General features: G+C 46.0%; 5 non-coding genes and 1 pseudogene across 5 annotated transcripts; all 6 read right to left on the bottom strand.

Moving 5' to 3' along the window:
• Positions 1-2024: 2024 nt before the first annotated feature.
• LOC130325762 (U2 spliceosomal RNA) lies at positions 2025-2215 on the bottom strand. The gene has a single exon (XR_008870519.1). It is a non-coding gene; the product is annotated as a U2 spliceosomal RNA (small nuclear RNA).
• A 2089-nt stretch (positions 2216-4304) lies between these two features.
• On the bottom strand, positions 4305-4495 carry LOC130325763 (U2 spliceosomal RNA). Its single transcript, XR_008870520.1, has one exon. It is a non-coding gene; the product is annotated as a U2 spliceosomal RNA (small nuclear RNA).
• Positions 4496-6586: 2091 nt separating this feature from the next.
• LOC130325764 (U2 spliceosomal RNA) lies at positions 6587-6777 on the bottom strand. Its single transcript, XR_008870521.1, has one exon. It is a non-coding gene; the product is annotated as a U2 spliceosomal RNA (small nuclear RNA).
• Positions 6778-8867: 2090 nt separating this feature from the next.
• LOC130325765 (U2 spliceosomal RNA) lies at positions 8868-9058 on the bottom strand. Its single transcript, XR_008870522.1, has one exon. It is a non-coding gene; the product is annotated as a U2 spliceosomal RNA (small nuclear RNA).
• A 2066-nt stretch (positions 9059-11124) lies between these two features.
• LOC130325766 (U2 spliceosomal RNA) lies at positions 11125-11314 on the bottom strand. The gene has a single exon (XR_008870523.1). It is a non-coding gene; the product is annotated as a U2 spliceosomal RNA (small nuclear RNA).
• Positions 11315-13405: 2091 nt separating this feature from the next.
• LOC130325770 (U2 spliceosomal RNA) lies at positions 13406-13499 on the bottom strand (annotated as a pseudogene; the record flags this gene model as incomplete).

Consider the following 13499-nt stretch of genomic DNA (forward strand, 5'->3'; position numbering starts at 1 on the left):
CAGGGAGGCTGCCAGACAATTTTCCATGCACACTCTGGGCTGGGGGGCAGTCAACCACCAGTACACACAGCAGAACCTAAACCCATACCATTATTGCTAAGCAGCAAGACAGGGGCCCATTGCACTCCCACGGGGCCTTTTTAAATGCAATCCATAACCCGGATTTGCCAGGAACCCTTCTTACTCCTCCTACTTGCATGTGACACTGGGCTTAGGATCTGCATAGGAAACACACACACAAGCACACACCTACCTTTGTTGCCTGCAGATGCCTCCTTGGCTGTCCCCAAACGGTATCAAACCAACACCCACGGGAAGCTGTAAGCATAGAGGACATGCCTGCACCCCATTGGACTTACCTGTGTGGGTTAAATCCGGGTTATTTGACAACCTATGGCGGTGATGGTTCTGCTCAGGCAGAGCAGTGCTGATGCTCCTCATAAAGCTGTCGCTGCTGTGAAGGTTCTAGGTGACATCACAATCCCTATGGTTACATACACGACAAAGCTGGGTTGTTGTTGTTTACACTCTGCAAGGCCTGTGGAAGTGAGTGACATCATAGCACTGTTAGTTCTGAGGGTTCTAGATGGATGCAACAATCTCCTGTTGCTTCTATGAAGGCCATAATAGACGACATCACCAAACAGCTCCATAGTCACATACACAGCAAAGGAGAGATGTTGTTTACACCTAGTGATGTCAGTGGTATTGAGTGACATCACAGCACAGTGCTAAGGCTCCTGGGCCTGGACACAGCAGCGGCTGCAATATCTCAACGGAGAATACGTTTATATATATGTGTGTGTGTGCGCGTATATATATATATATATATATATATATATATATATATATATATATATTTCTCCGCCGAAATCACTTTTAAACCCATTTCCACCTTTTTTTCCCTTCTCTTCCTCTTACTTTTTTTTCACGTTTTTTTACGTTTTTCTCCTTTTCGCCTCTTTTCTGGGCGTATTATTCTTCTTTTTCTTCTTTTTTTTCGTCTAATGCATACCCCATCAGTGCAGCAATGCTTATTCAATACCGCCAGCAGATGGAGACACTGGGGGATAATTTTCTAAGGATTTATACTGATTTTTCCTGTCTGAATTTGTCGCACAGAAAGTTGCAGGCCAAATATGTGTGACATTTCTGCGACTTTAGCTTCTAGAGCATTTTTACAACATTATACATAGGTGCTGAATACATAAAAAGCGACTGTTCAGCGACAGACAAGTCGCATCGGCTGAAAGTAGGCCAGAATGTCAGTCCATGTTGGAGCAGGTTTAGATACAGTCTAAAGCATAGATCTCAAAGTCTGTGCACAGAATTTAGCAAGGGCCTCGCACCTTCTGATGCATCAGGTAGGTGCACTATAGCATAGCCTAACCCTCTGTACTTTGGTCTATATTGATGCGGGACATAGACAGCCAGCTGATGACCAATCCATTAGTGCAATGGATGGCTGGAAGCATTTGTCTTTGCCTTTGCAATACCACAGAAGCAATGCATGGTCAATGTACAGCAATGACACACCTGTGTGAACAGCCAGGAGACCCCCCCATGTTATGTTACATAGTTACATAGTTAGTACGGTCGAAAAAAGACATATGTCCATCAAGTTCAACCAGGGAATTAAGGGGTAGGGGTGTGGCGCGATATTGGGGAAGGGATGAGATTTTATATTTCTTCATAAGCATTAATCTTATTTTGTCAATTAGGAACATTCAGCACCCACCCGCTATCAAGGCAGCTGCCTATCATGTCATGCCCTGGTGTGCTGGCTACTCAAATGATCCAATTAAGGAGGCCATTTAGTCAGCAGCAGCAGAAGTCCTGTGCCTGGACGCTCCAACAGCGGCCAGACACAAGCAGAAGCAGCAGAAGCAGCAGACAGCACCACCTTTTGTTTTTTGGCTGCAGCAGCAGCAGCAGCAGCAGCAAGGCCCACAGGGCTGGCTAGCTGGCTAGCCAGCAAGCAGGTAGCAATGAAAGTAGGAATCTTTCTTTTTAACCCTGTAAGGGGGTGGTGCACTGTACCCGAAGATACTGCCATATCGGGTCAATGCATAGGGCGACGGAAGCAAGCTTCGAAATCGGCCCCCGTTCTCAAAAATCCATTTAATATATGGTCCCCAGATAGGGGACGTATCAGATATTAAACTGATAAGAACAGATACTACACTTGATCTTAGCCAAAAGGCCGAGAAGCGATAACCGTGAAAGGGGCGGGCCCAACAAGGTCCCCTTCATGGGCACTATCACTGCTTGCTGTCAGGGAGGCTGCCAGACAATTTTCCATGCACACTCTGGGCTGGGGGGCAGTCAACCACCAGTACACACAGCAGAACCTAAACCCATACCATTATTGCTAAGCAGCAAGACAGGGGCCCATTGCACTCCCACGGGGCCTTTTTAAATGCAATCCATAACCCGGATTTGCCAGGAACCCTTCTTACTCCTCCTACTTGCATGTGACACTGGGCTTAGGATCTGCATAGGAAACACACACACAAGCACACACCTACCTTTGTTGCCTGCAGATGCCTCCTTGGCTGTCCCCAAACGGTATCAAACCAACACCCACGGGAAGCTGTAAGCATAGAGGACATGCCTGCACCCCATTGGACTTACCTGTGTGGGTTAAATCCGGGTTATTTGACAACCTATGGCGGTGATGGTTCTGCTCAGGCAGAGCAGTGCTGATGCTCCTCATAAAGCTGTCGCTGCTGTGAAGGTTCTAGGTGACATCACAATCCCTATGGTTACATACACGACAAAGCTGGGTTGTTGTTGTTTACACTCTGCAAGGCCTGTGGAAGTGAGTGACATCATAGCACTGTAGTTCTGAGGGTTCTAGATGGATGCAACAATCTCCTGTTGCTTCTATGAAGGCCATAATAGACGACATCACCAAACAGCTCCATAGTCACATACACAGCAAAGGAGAGATGTTGTTTACACCTAGTGATGTCAGTGGTATTGAGTGACATCACAGCACAGTGCTAAGGCTCCTGGGCCTGGACACAGCAGCGGCTGCAATATCTCAACGGAGAATACGTTTATATATATGTGTGTGTGTGCGCGTATATATATATATATATATATATATATATATATATATATATATATTTCTCCGCCGAAATCACTTTTAAACCCATTTCCACCTTTTTTTCCCTTCTCTTCCTCTTACTTTTTTTTCACGTTTTTTTACGTTTTTCTCCTTTTCGCCTCTTTTCTGGGCGTATTATTCTTCTTTTTCTTCTTTTTTTTCGTCTAATGCATACCCCATCAGTGCAGCAATGCTTATTCAATACCGCCAGCAGATGGAGACACTGGGGGATAATTTTCTAAGGATTTATACTGATTTTTCCTGTCTGAATTTGTCGCACAGAAAGTTGCAGGCCAAATATGTGTGACATTTCTGCGACTTTAGCTTCTAGAGCATTTTTACAACATTATACATAGGTGCTGAATACATAAAAAGCGACTGTTCAGCGACAGACAAGTCGCATCGGCTGAAAGTAGGCCAGAATGTCAGTCCATGTTGGAGCAGGTTTAGATACAGTCTAAAGCATAGATCTCAAAGTCTGTGCACAGAATTTAGCAAGGGCCTCGCACCTTCTGATGCATCAGGTAGGTGCACTATAGCATAGCCTAACCCTCTGTACTTTGGTCTATATTGATGCGGGACATAGACAGCCAGCTGATGACCAATCCATTAGTGCAATGGATGGCTGGAAGCATTTGTCTTTGCCTTTGCAATACCACAGAAGCAATGCATGGTCAATGTACAGCAATGACACACCTGTGTGAACAGCCAGGAGACCCCCCCATGTTATGTTACATAGTTACATAGTTAGTACGGTCGAAAAAAGACATATGTCCATCAAGTTCAACCAGGGAATTAAGGGGTAGGGGTGTGGCGCGATATTGGGGAAGGGATGAGATTTTATATTTCTTCATAAGCATTAATCTTATTTTGTCAATTAGGAACATTCAGCACCCACCCGCTATCAAGGCAGCTGCCTATCATGTCATGCCCTACCTGCACAGGTGTGCTGGCTACTCAAATGATCCAATTAAGGAGGCCATTTAGTCAGCAGCAGCAGAAGTCCTGTGCCTGGACGCTCCAACAGCGGCCAGACACAAGCAGAAGCAGCAGAAGCAGCAGCAGCACCACCTTTTGTTTTTTGGCTGCAGCAGCAGCAGCAGCAGCAGCAAGGCCCACAGGGCTGGCTAGCTGGCTAGCCAGCAAGCAGGTAGCAATGAAAGTAGGAATCTTTCTTTTTAACCCTGTAAGGGGGTGGTGCACTGTACCCGAAGATACTGCCATATCGGGTCAATGCATAGGGCGACGGAAGCAAGCTTCGAAATCGGCCCCCGTTCTCAAAAATCCATTTAATATATGGTCCCCAGATAGGGGACGTATCAGATATTAAACTGATAAGAACAGATACTACACTTGATCTTAGCCAAAAGGCCGAGAAGCGATAACCGTGAAAGGGGCGGGCCCAACAAGGTCCCCTTCATGGGCACTATCACTGCTTGCTGTCAGGGAGGCTGCCAGACAATTTTCCATGCACACTCTGGGCTGGGGGGCAGTCAACCACCAGTACACACAGCAGAACCTAAACCCATACCATTATTGCTAAGCAGCAAGACAGGGGCCCATTGCACTCCCACGGGGCCTTTTTAAATGCAATCCATAACCCGGATTTGCCAGGAACCCTTCTTACTCCTCCTACTTGCATGTGACACTGGGCTTAGGATCTGCATAGGAAACACACACACAAGCACACACCTACCTTTGTTGCCTGCAGATGCCTCCTTGGCTGTCCCCAAACGGTATCAAACCAACACCCACGGGAAGCTGTAAGCATAGAGGACATGCCTGCACCCCATTGGACTTACCTGTGTGGGTTAAATCCGGGTTATTTGACAACCTATGGCGGTGATGGTTCTGCTCAGGCAGAGCAGTGCTGATGCTCCTCATAAAGCTGTCGCTGCTGTGAAGGTTCTAGGTGACATCACAATCCCTATGGTTACATACACGACAAAGCTGGGTTGTTGTTGTTTACACTCTGCAAGGCCTGTGGAAGTGAGTGACATCATAGCACTGTAGTTCTGAGGGTTCTAGATGGATGCAACAATCTCCTGTTGCTTCTATGAAGGCCATAATAGACGACATCACCAAACAGCTCCATAGTCACATACACAGCAAAGGAGAGATGTTGTTTACACCTAGTGATGTCAGTGGTATTGAGTGACATCACAGCACAGTGCTAAGGCTCCTGGGCCTGGACACAGCAGCGGCTGCAATATCTCAACGGAGAATACGTTTATATATATGTGTGTGTGTGCGCGTATATATATATATATATATATATATATATATATATATATATATATATTTCTCCGCCGAAATCACTTTTAAACCCATTTCCACCTTTTTTTCCCTTCTCTTCCTCTTACTTTTTTTTCACGTTTTTTTACGTTTTTCTCCTTTTCGCCTCTTTTCTGGGCGTATTATTCTTCTTTTTCTTCTTTTTTTTCGTCTAATGCATACCCCATCAGTGCAGCAATGCTTATTCAATACCGCCAGCAGATGGAGACACTGGGGGATAATTTTCTAAGGATTTATACTGATTTTTCCTGTCTGAATTTGTCGCACAGAAAGTTGCAGGCCAAATATGTGTGACATTTCTGCGACTTTAGCTTCTAGAGCATTTTTACAACATTATACATAGGTGCTGAATACATAAAAAGCGACTGTTCAGCGACAGACAAGTCGCATCGGCTGAAAGTAGGCCAGAATGTCAGTCCATGTTGGAGCAGGTTTAGATACAGTCTAAAGCATAGATCTCAAAGTCTGTGCACAGAATTTAGCAAGGGCCTCGCACCTTCTGATGCATCAGGTAGGTGCACTATAGCATAGCCTAACCCTCTGTACTTTGGTCTATATTGATGCGGGACATAGACAGCCAGCTGATGACCAATCCATTAGTGCAATGGATGGCTGGAAGCATTTGTCTTTGCCTTTGCAATACCACAGAAGCAATGCATGGTCAATGTACAGCAATGACACACCTGTGTGAACAGCCAGGAGACCCCCCCATGTTATGTTACATAGTTACATAGTTAGTACGGTCGAAAAAAGACATATGTCCATCAAGTTCAACCAGGGAATTAAGGGGTAGGGGTGTGGCGCGATATTGGGGAAGGGATGAGATTTTATATTTCTTCATAAGCATTAATCTTATTTTGTCAATTAGGAACATTCAGCACCCACCCGCTATCAAGGCAGCTGCCTATCATGTCATGCCCTACCTGCACAGGTGTGCTGGCTACTCAAATGATCCAATTAAGGAGGCCATTTAGTCAGCAGCAGCAGAAGTCCTGTGCCTGGACGCTCCAACAGCGGCCAGACACAAGCAGAAGCAGCAGAAGCAGCAGCAGCACCACCTTTTGTTTTTTGGCTGCAGCAGCAGCAGCAGCAGCAGCAAGGCCCACAGGGCTGGCTAGCTGGCTAGCCAGCAAGCAGGTAGCAATGAAAGTAGGAATCTTTCTTTTTAACCCTGTAAGGGGGTGGTGCACTGTACCCGAAGATACTGCCATATCGGGTCAATGCATAGGGCGACGGAAGCAAGCTTCGAAATCGGCCCCCGTTCTCAAAAATCCATTTAATATATGGTCCCCAGATAGGGGACGTATCAGATATTAAACTGATAAGAACAGATACTACACTTGATCTTAGCCAAAAGGCCGAGAAGCGATAACCGTGAAAGGGGCGGGCCCAACAAGGTCCCCTTCATGGGCACTATCACTGCTTGCTGTCAGGGAGGCTGCCAGACAATTTTCCATGCACACTCTGGGCTGGGGGGCAGTCAACCACCAGTACACACAGCAGAACCTAAACCCATACCATTATTGCTAAGCAGCAAGACAGGGGCCCATTGCACTCCCACGGGGCCTTTTTAAATGCAATCCATAACCCGGATTTGCCAGGAACCCTTCTTACTCCTCCTACTTGCATGTGACACTGGGCTTAGGATCTGCATAGGAAACACACACACAAGCACACACCTACCTTTGTTGCCTGCAGATGCCTCCTTGGCTGTCCCCAAACGGTATCAAACCAACACCCACGGGAAGCTGTAAGCATAGAGGACATGCCTGCACCCCATTGGACTTACCTGTGTGGGTTAAATCCGGGTTATTTGACAACCTATGGCGGTGATGGTTCTGCTCAGGCAGAGCAGTGCTGATGCTCCTCATAAAGCTGTCGCTGCTGTGAAGGTTCTAGGTGACATCACAATCCCTATGGTTACATACACGACAAAGCTGGGTTGTTGTTGTTTACACTCTGCAAGGCCTGTGGAAGTGAGTGACATCATAGCACTGTAGTTCTGAGGGTTCTAGATGGATGCAACAATCTCCTGTTGCTTCTATGAAGGCCATAATAGACGACATCACCAAACAGCTCCATAGTCACATACACAGCAAAGGAGAGATGTTGTTTACACCTAGTGATGTCAGTGGTATTGAGTGACATCACAGCACAGTGCTAAGGCTCCTGGGCCTGGACACAGCAGCGGCTGCAATATCTCAACGGAGAATACGTTTATATATATGTGTGTGTGTGCGCGTATATATATATATATATATATATATATATATATAATATATATATATTTCTCCGCCGAAATCACTTTTAAACCCATTTCCACCTTTTTTTCCCTTCTCTTCCTCTTACTTTTTTTTCACGTTTTTTTACGTTTTTCTCCTTTTCGCCTCTTTTCTGGGCGTATTATTCTTCTTTTTCTTCTTTTTTTTCGTCTAATGCATACCCCATCAGTGCAGCAATGCTTATTCAATACCGCCAGCAGATGGAGACACTGGGGGATAATTTTCTAAGGATTTATACTGATTTTTCCTGTCTGAATTTGTCGCACAGAAAGTTGCAGGCCAAATATGTGTGACATTTCTGCGACTTTAGCTTCTAGAGCATTTTTACAACATTATACATAGGTGCTGAATACATAAAAAGCGACTGTTCAGCGACAGACAAGTCGCATCGGCTGAAAGTAGGCCAGAATGTCAGTCCATGTTGGAGCAGGTTTAGATACAGTCTAAAGCATAGATCTCAAAGTCTGTGCACAGAATTTAGCAAGGGCCTCGCACCTTCTGATGCATCAGGTAGGTGCACTATAGCATAGCCTAACCCTCTGTACTTTGGTCTATATTGATGCGGGACATAGACAGCCAGCTGATGACCAATCCATTAGTGCAATGGATGGCTGGAAGCATTTGTCTTTGCCTTTGCAATACCACAGAAGCAATGCATGGTCAATGTACAGCAATGACACACCTGTGTGAACAGCCAGGAGACCCCCCCATGTTATGTTACATAGTTACATAGTTAGTACGGTCGAAAAAAGACATATGTCCATCAAGTTCAACCAGGGAATTAAGGGGTAGGGGTGTGGCGCGATATTGGGGAAGGGATGAGATTTTATATTTCTTCATAAGCATTAATCTTATTTTGTCAATTAGGAACATTCAGCACCCACCCGCTATCAAGGCAGCTGCCTATCATGTCATGCCCTACCTGCACAGGTGTGCTGGCTACTCAAATGATCCAATTAAGGAGGCCATTTAGTCAGCAGCAGCAGAAGTCCTGTGCCTGGACGCTCCAACAGCGGCCAGACACAAGCAGAAGCAGCAGAAGCAGCAGCAGCACCACCTTTTGTTTTTTGGCTGCAGCAGCAGCAGCAGCAGCAGCAAGGCCCACAGGGCTGGCTAGCTGGCTAGCCAGCAAGCAGGTAGCAATGAAAGTAGGAATCTTTCTTTTTAACCCTGTAAGGGGGTGGTGCACTGTACCCGAAGATACTGCCATATCGGGTCAATGCATAGGGCGACGGAAGCAAGCTTCGAAATCGGCCCCCGTTCTCAAAAATCCATTTAATATATGGTCCCCAGATAGGGGACGTATCAGATATTAAACTGATAAGAACAGATACTACACTTGATCTTAGCCAAAAGGCCGAGAAGCGATAACCGTGAAAGGGGCGGGCCCAACAAGGTCCCCTTCATGGGCACTATCACTGCTTGCTGTCAGGGAGGCTGCCAGACAATTTTCCATGCACACTCTGGGCTGGGGGGCAGTCAACCACCAGTACACACAGCAGAACCTAAACCCATACCATTATTGCTAAGCAGCAAGACAGGGGCCCATTGCACTCCCACGGGGCCTTTTTAAATGCAATCCATAACCCGGATTTGCCAGGAACCCTTCTTACTCCTCCTACTTGCATGTGACACTGGGCTTAGGATCTGCATAGGAAACACACACACAAGCACACACCTACCTTTGTTGCCTGCAGATGCCTCCTTGGCTGTCCCCAAACGGTATCAAACCAACACCCACGGGAAGCTGTAAGCATAGAGGACATGCCTGCACCCCATTGGACTTACCTGTGTGGGTTAAATCCGGGTTATTTGACAACCTATGGCGGTGATGGTTCTGCTCAGGCAGAGCAGTGCTGATGCTCCTCATAAAGCTGTCGCTGCTGTGAAGGTTCTAGGTGACATCACAATCCCTATGGTTACATACACGACAAAGCTGGGTTGTTGTTGTTTACACTCTGCAAGGCCTGTGGAAGTGAGTGACATCATAGCACTGTAGTTCTGAGGGTTCTAGATGGATGCAACAATCTCCTGTTGCTTCTATGAATCACCAAACAGCTCCATAGTCACATACACAGCAAAGGAGAGATGTTGTTTACACCTAGTGATGTCAGTGGTATTGAGTGACATCACAGCACAGTGCTAAGGCTCCTGGGCCCTGGACACAGCAGCGGCTGCAATATCTCAACGGAGAATACGTTTATATATATGTGTGTGTGTGCGCGTATATATATATATATATATATATATATATATATATATATATATTTCTCCGCCGAAATCACTTTAAACCCATTTCACCTTTTTTTCCCTTCTCTTCCTCTTACTTTTTTTTCACGTTTTTTACGTTTTTCTCCTTTTTCGCCTCTTTTCTGGGCGTATTATTCTTCTTTTTCTTCTTTTTTTCGTCTAATGCATACCCCATCAGTGCAGCAATGCTTATTCAATACCGCCAGCAGATGGAGACACTGGGGGATAATTTTTCTAAGGATTTATACTGATTTTTCCTGTCTGAATTTGTCGCACAGAAAGTTGCAGGCCAATATGTGTGACATTTCTGCGACTTTAGCTTCTAGAGCATTTTTACAACATTATACATAGGTGCTGAATACATAAAAAGCGACTGTTCAGCGACAGACAAGTCGCATCGGCTGAAAGTAGGCCAGAATGTCAGTCCATGTTGGAGCAGGTTTAGATACAGTCTAAAGCATAGATCTCAAAGTCTGTGCACAGAATTAGCAAGGGCCTCGCACCTTCTGATGCATCAGGTAGGTGCACTATAGCATAGCCTAACCTCTGTACTTTGGTCTATATTGATGCGGGACATAGACAGCCAGCTTGATGACCAATCCATTAGTGCAATGGATGGCTGGAAGCATTTGTCTTTGCCTTTGCAATACCACAGAAGCAATGCATGGTCAATGTACAGCAATGACACACCTGTGTGAACAGCCAGGAGACCCCCCCCATGTTATGTTACATAGTTACATAGTTAGTACGGTCGAAAAAGACATATGTCCATCAAGTTCAACCAGGGAATTAAGGGGTAGGGGTGTGGCGCGATATTGGGGAAGGGATGAGATTTTATATTTCTTCATAAGCATTAATCTTATTTTGTCAATTAGGAACATTCAGCACCCACCCGCTATCAAGGCAGCTGCCTATCATGTCATGCCCTACCTGCACAGGTGTGCTGGCTACTCAAATGATCAATTAAGGAGGCCATTTAGTCAGCAGCAGCAGAAGTCCTGTGCCTGGACGCTCCAACAGCGGCCAGACACAAGCAGAAGCAGCAGAAGCAGCAGCAGCACCACCTTTTGTTTTTTGGCTGCAGCAGCAGCAGCAGCAGCAGCAAGGCCACAGGGCTGGCTAGCTGGCTAGCCAGCAAGCAGGTAGCAATGAAAGTAGGAATCTTTCTTTTTAACCCTGTAAGGGGGGTGGTGCACTGTACCCGAAGATACTGCCATATCGGGTCAATGCATAGGGCGACGGAAGCAAGCTTCGAAATCGGCCCCCGTTCTCAAAAATCCATTTAATATATGGTCCCCAGATAGGGGACGTATCAGATATTAAACTGATAAGAACAGATACTACACTTGATCTAGCCAAAAGGCCGAGAAGCGATAACGTGAAAGGGGCGGGCCCAACAAGGTCCCCTTCATGGGCACTATCACTGCTTGCTGTCAGGGAGGCTGCCAGACAATTTTCCATGCACACTCTGGGCTGGGGGGCAGTCAACCACCAGTACACACAGCAGAACCTAAACCCATACCATTATTGCTAAGCAGCAAGACAGGGGCCCATTGCACTCCCACGGGCCTTTTTAAATGCAATCCATAACCCGATTTGCCAGGAACCCTTCTTACTCCTCCTACTTGCATGTGACCACTGGGCTTAGGATCTGCATAGGAAACACACACACAAGCACACACCTACCTTTGTTGCCTGCAGATGCCTCCTTGGCTGTCCCCAAACGGTATCAAACCAACACCCACGGGAAGCTGTAAGCATAGAGGACATGCTGCACCCCATTGGACTTACCTGTGTGGGTTAAATCCGGGTTATTTGACAACCTATGGCGTGATGGTTCTGCTCAGGCAGAGCAGTGCTGATGCTCCTCATAAAGCTGTCGCTGCTGTGAAGGTTCTAGGTGACATCACAATCCCTATGGTTACATACACGACAAAGCTGGGTTGTTGTTGTTTACACTCTGCAAGGCCTGTGGAAGTGAGTGACATCATAGCACTGTAGTTCTGAGGGTTCTAGATGGATGCAACAATCTCCTGTTGCTTCTATGAAGGCCATAATAGACGACATCACCAAACAGCTCCATAGTCACATACACAGCAAAGGAGAGATGTTGTTTACACCTAGTGATGTCAGTGGTATTGAGTGACATCACAGCACAGTGCTAAGGCTCCTGGGCCTGGACACAGCAGCGGCTGCAATATCTCAACGGAGAATACGTTTATATATATGTGTGTGTGTGCGCGTATATATATATATATATATATATATATATATATATATATATATATATATATATATTTCTCCGCCGAAATCACTTTTAAACCCATTTCCACCTTTTTTTCCCTCTCTTCCTCTTACTTTTTTTTCACGTTTTTTACGTTTTCTCTCCTTTTCGCCTCTTTTCTGGGCGTATTATTCTTCTTTTTCTTCTTTTTTTTCGTCTAATGCATACCCCCATCAGTGCAGCAATGCTTATTCAATACCGCCAGCAGATGGAGACACTGGGGATAATTTTCTAAGGATTTATACTGATTTTTCCTGTCTGAATTTGTCGCACAGAAAGTTGCAGGCCAAATATGTGTGACATTTCTGCGACTTTAGCTTCTAGAGCATTTTTACAACATTATACATAGGTGCTGAATACATAAAAAGCGACTGTTCAGCGACAGACAAGTCGCATCGGCTGAAAGTAGGCCAGAATGTCAGTCCATGTTGGAGCAGGTTTAGATACAGTCTAAAGCATAGATCTCAAAGTCTGTGCACAGAATTTAGCAAGGGCCTCGCACCTTCTGATGCATCAGGTAGGTGCACTATAGCATAGCCTAACCCTCTGTACTTTGGTCTATATTGATGCGGGACATAGACAGCCAGCTGATGACCAATCCATTAGTGCAATGGATGGCTGAAGCATTTGTCTTTGCCTTTGCAATACCACAGAAGCAATGCATGGTCAATGTACAGCAATGACACACCTGTGTGAACAGCCAGGAGACCCCCCCATGTTATGTTACATAGTTACATAGTTAGTACGGTCGAAAAAAGACATATGTCCATCAAGTTCAACCAGGGAATTAAGGGGTAGGGGTGTGGCGCGATATTGGGGAAGGGATGAGATTTTATATTTCTTCATAAGCATTAATCTTATTTTGTCAATTAGGAACATTCAGCACCCACCCGCTATCAAGGCAGCTGCCTATCATGTCATGCCCTACCTGCACAGGTGTGCTGGCTACTCAAATGATCCAATTAAGGAGGCCATTAGTCAGCAGCAGCAGAAGTCCTGTGCCTGGACGCTCCAACAGCGGCCAGACACAAGCAGAAGCAGCAGAAGCAGCAGCAGCACCACCTTTTGTTTTTTGGCTGCAGCAGCAGCAGCAGCAGCAGCAAGCCCACAGGGCTGGCTAGCTGGCTAGCCAGCAAGCAGGTAGCAATGAAAGTAGGAATCTTTCTTTTTAACCCTGTAAGGGGGTGGTGCACTGTACCCGAAGATACTGCCATATCGGGTCAATGCATAGGGCGACGGAAGCAAGCTTCGAAATCGGCCCCCGTTCTCAAAAATA

The sequence above is a fragment of the Hyla sarda genome, unplaced genomic scaffold, assembly GCF_029499605.1.
Source record: "Hyla sarda isolate aHylSar1 unplaced genomic scaffold, aHylSar1.hap1 scaffold_2749, whole genome shotgun sequence".
Classification (NCBI taxonomy): Eukaryota; Metazoa; Chordata; class Amphibia; order Anura; family Hylidae; genus Hyla; species Hyla sarda.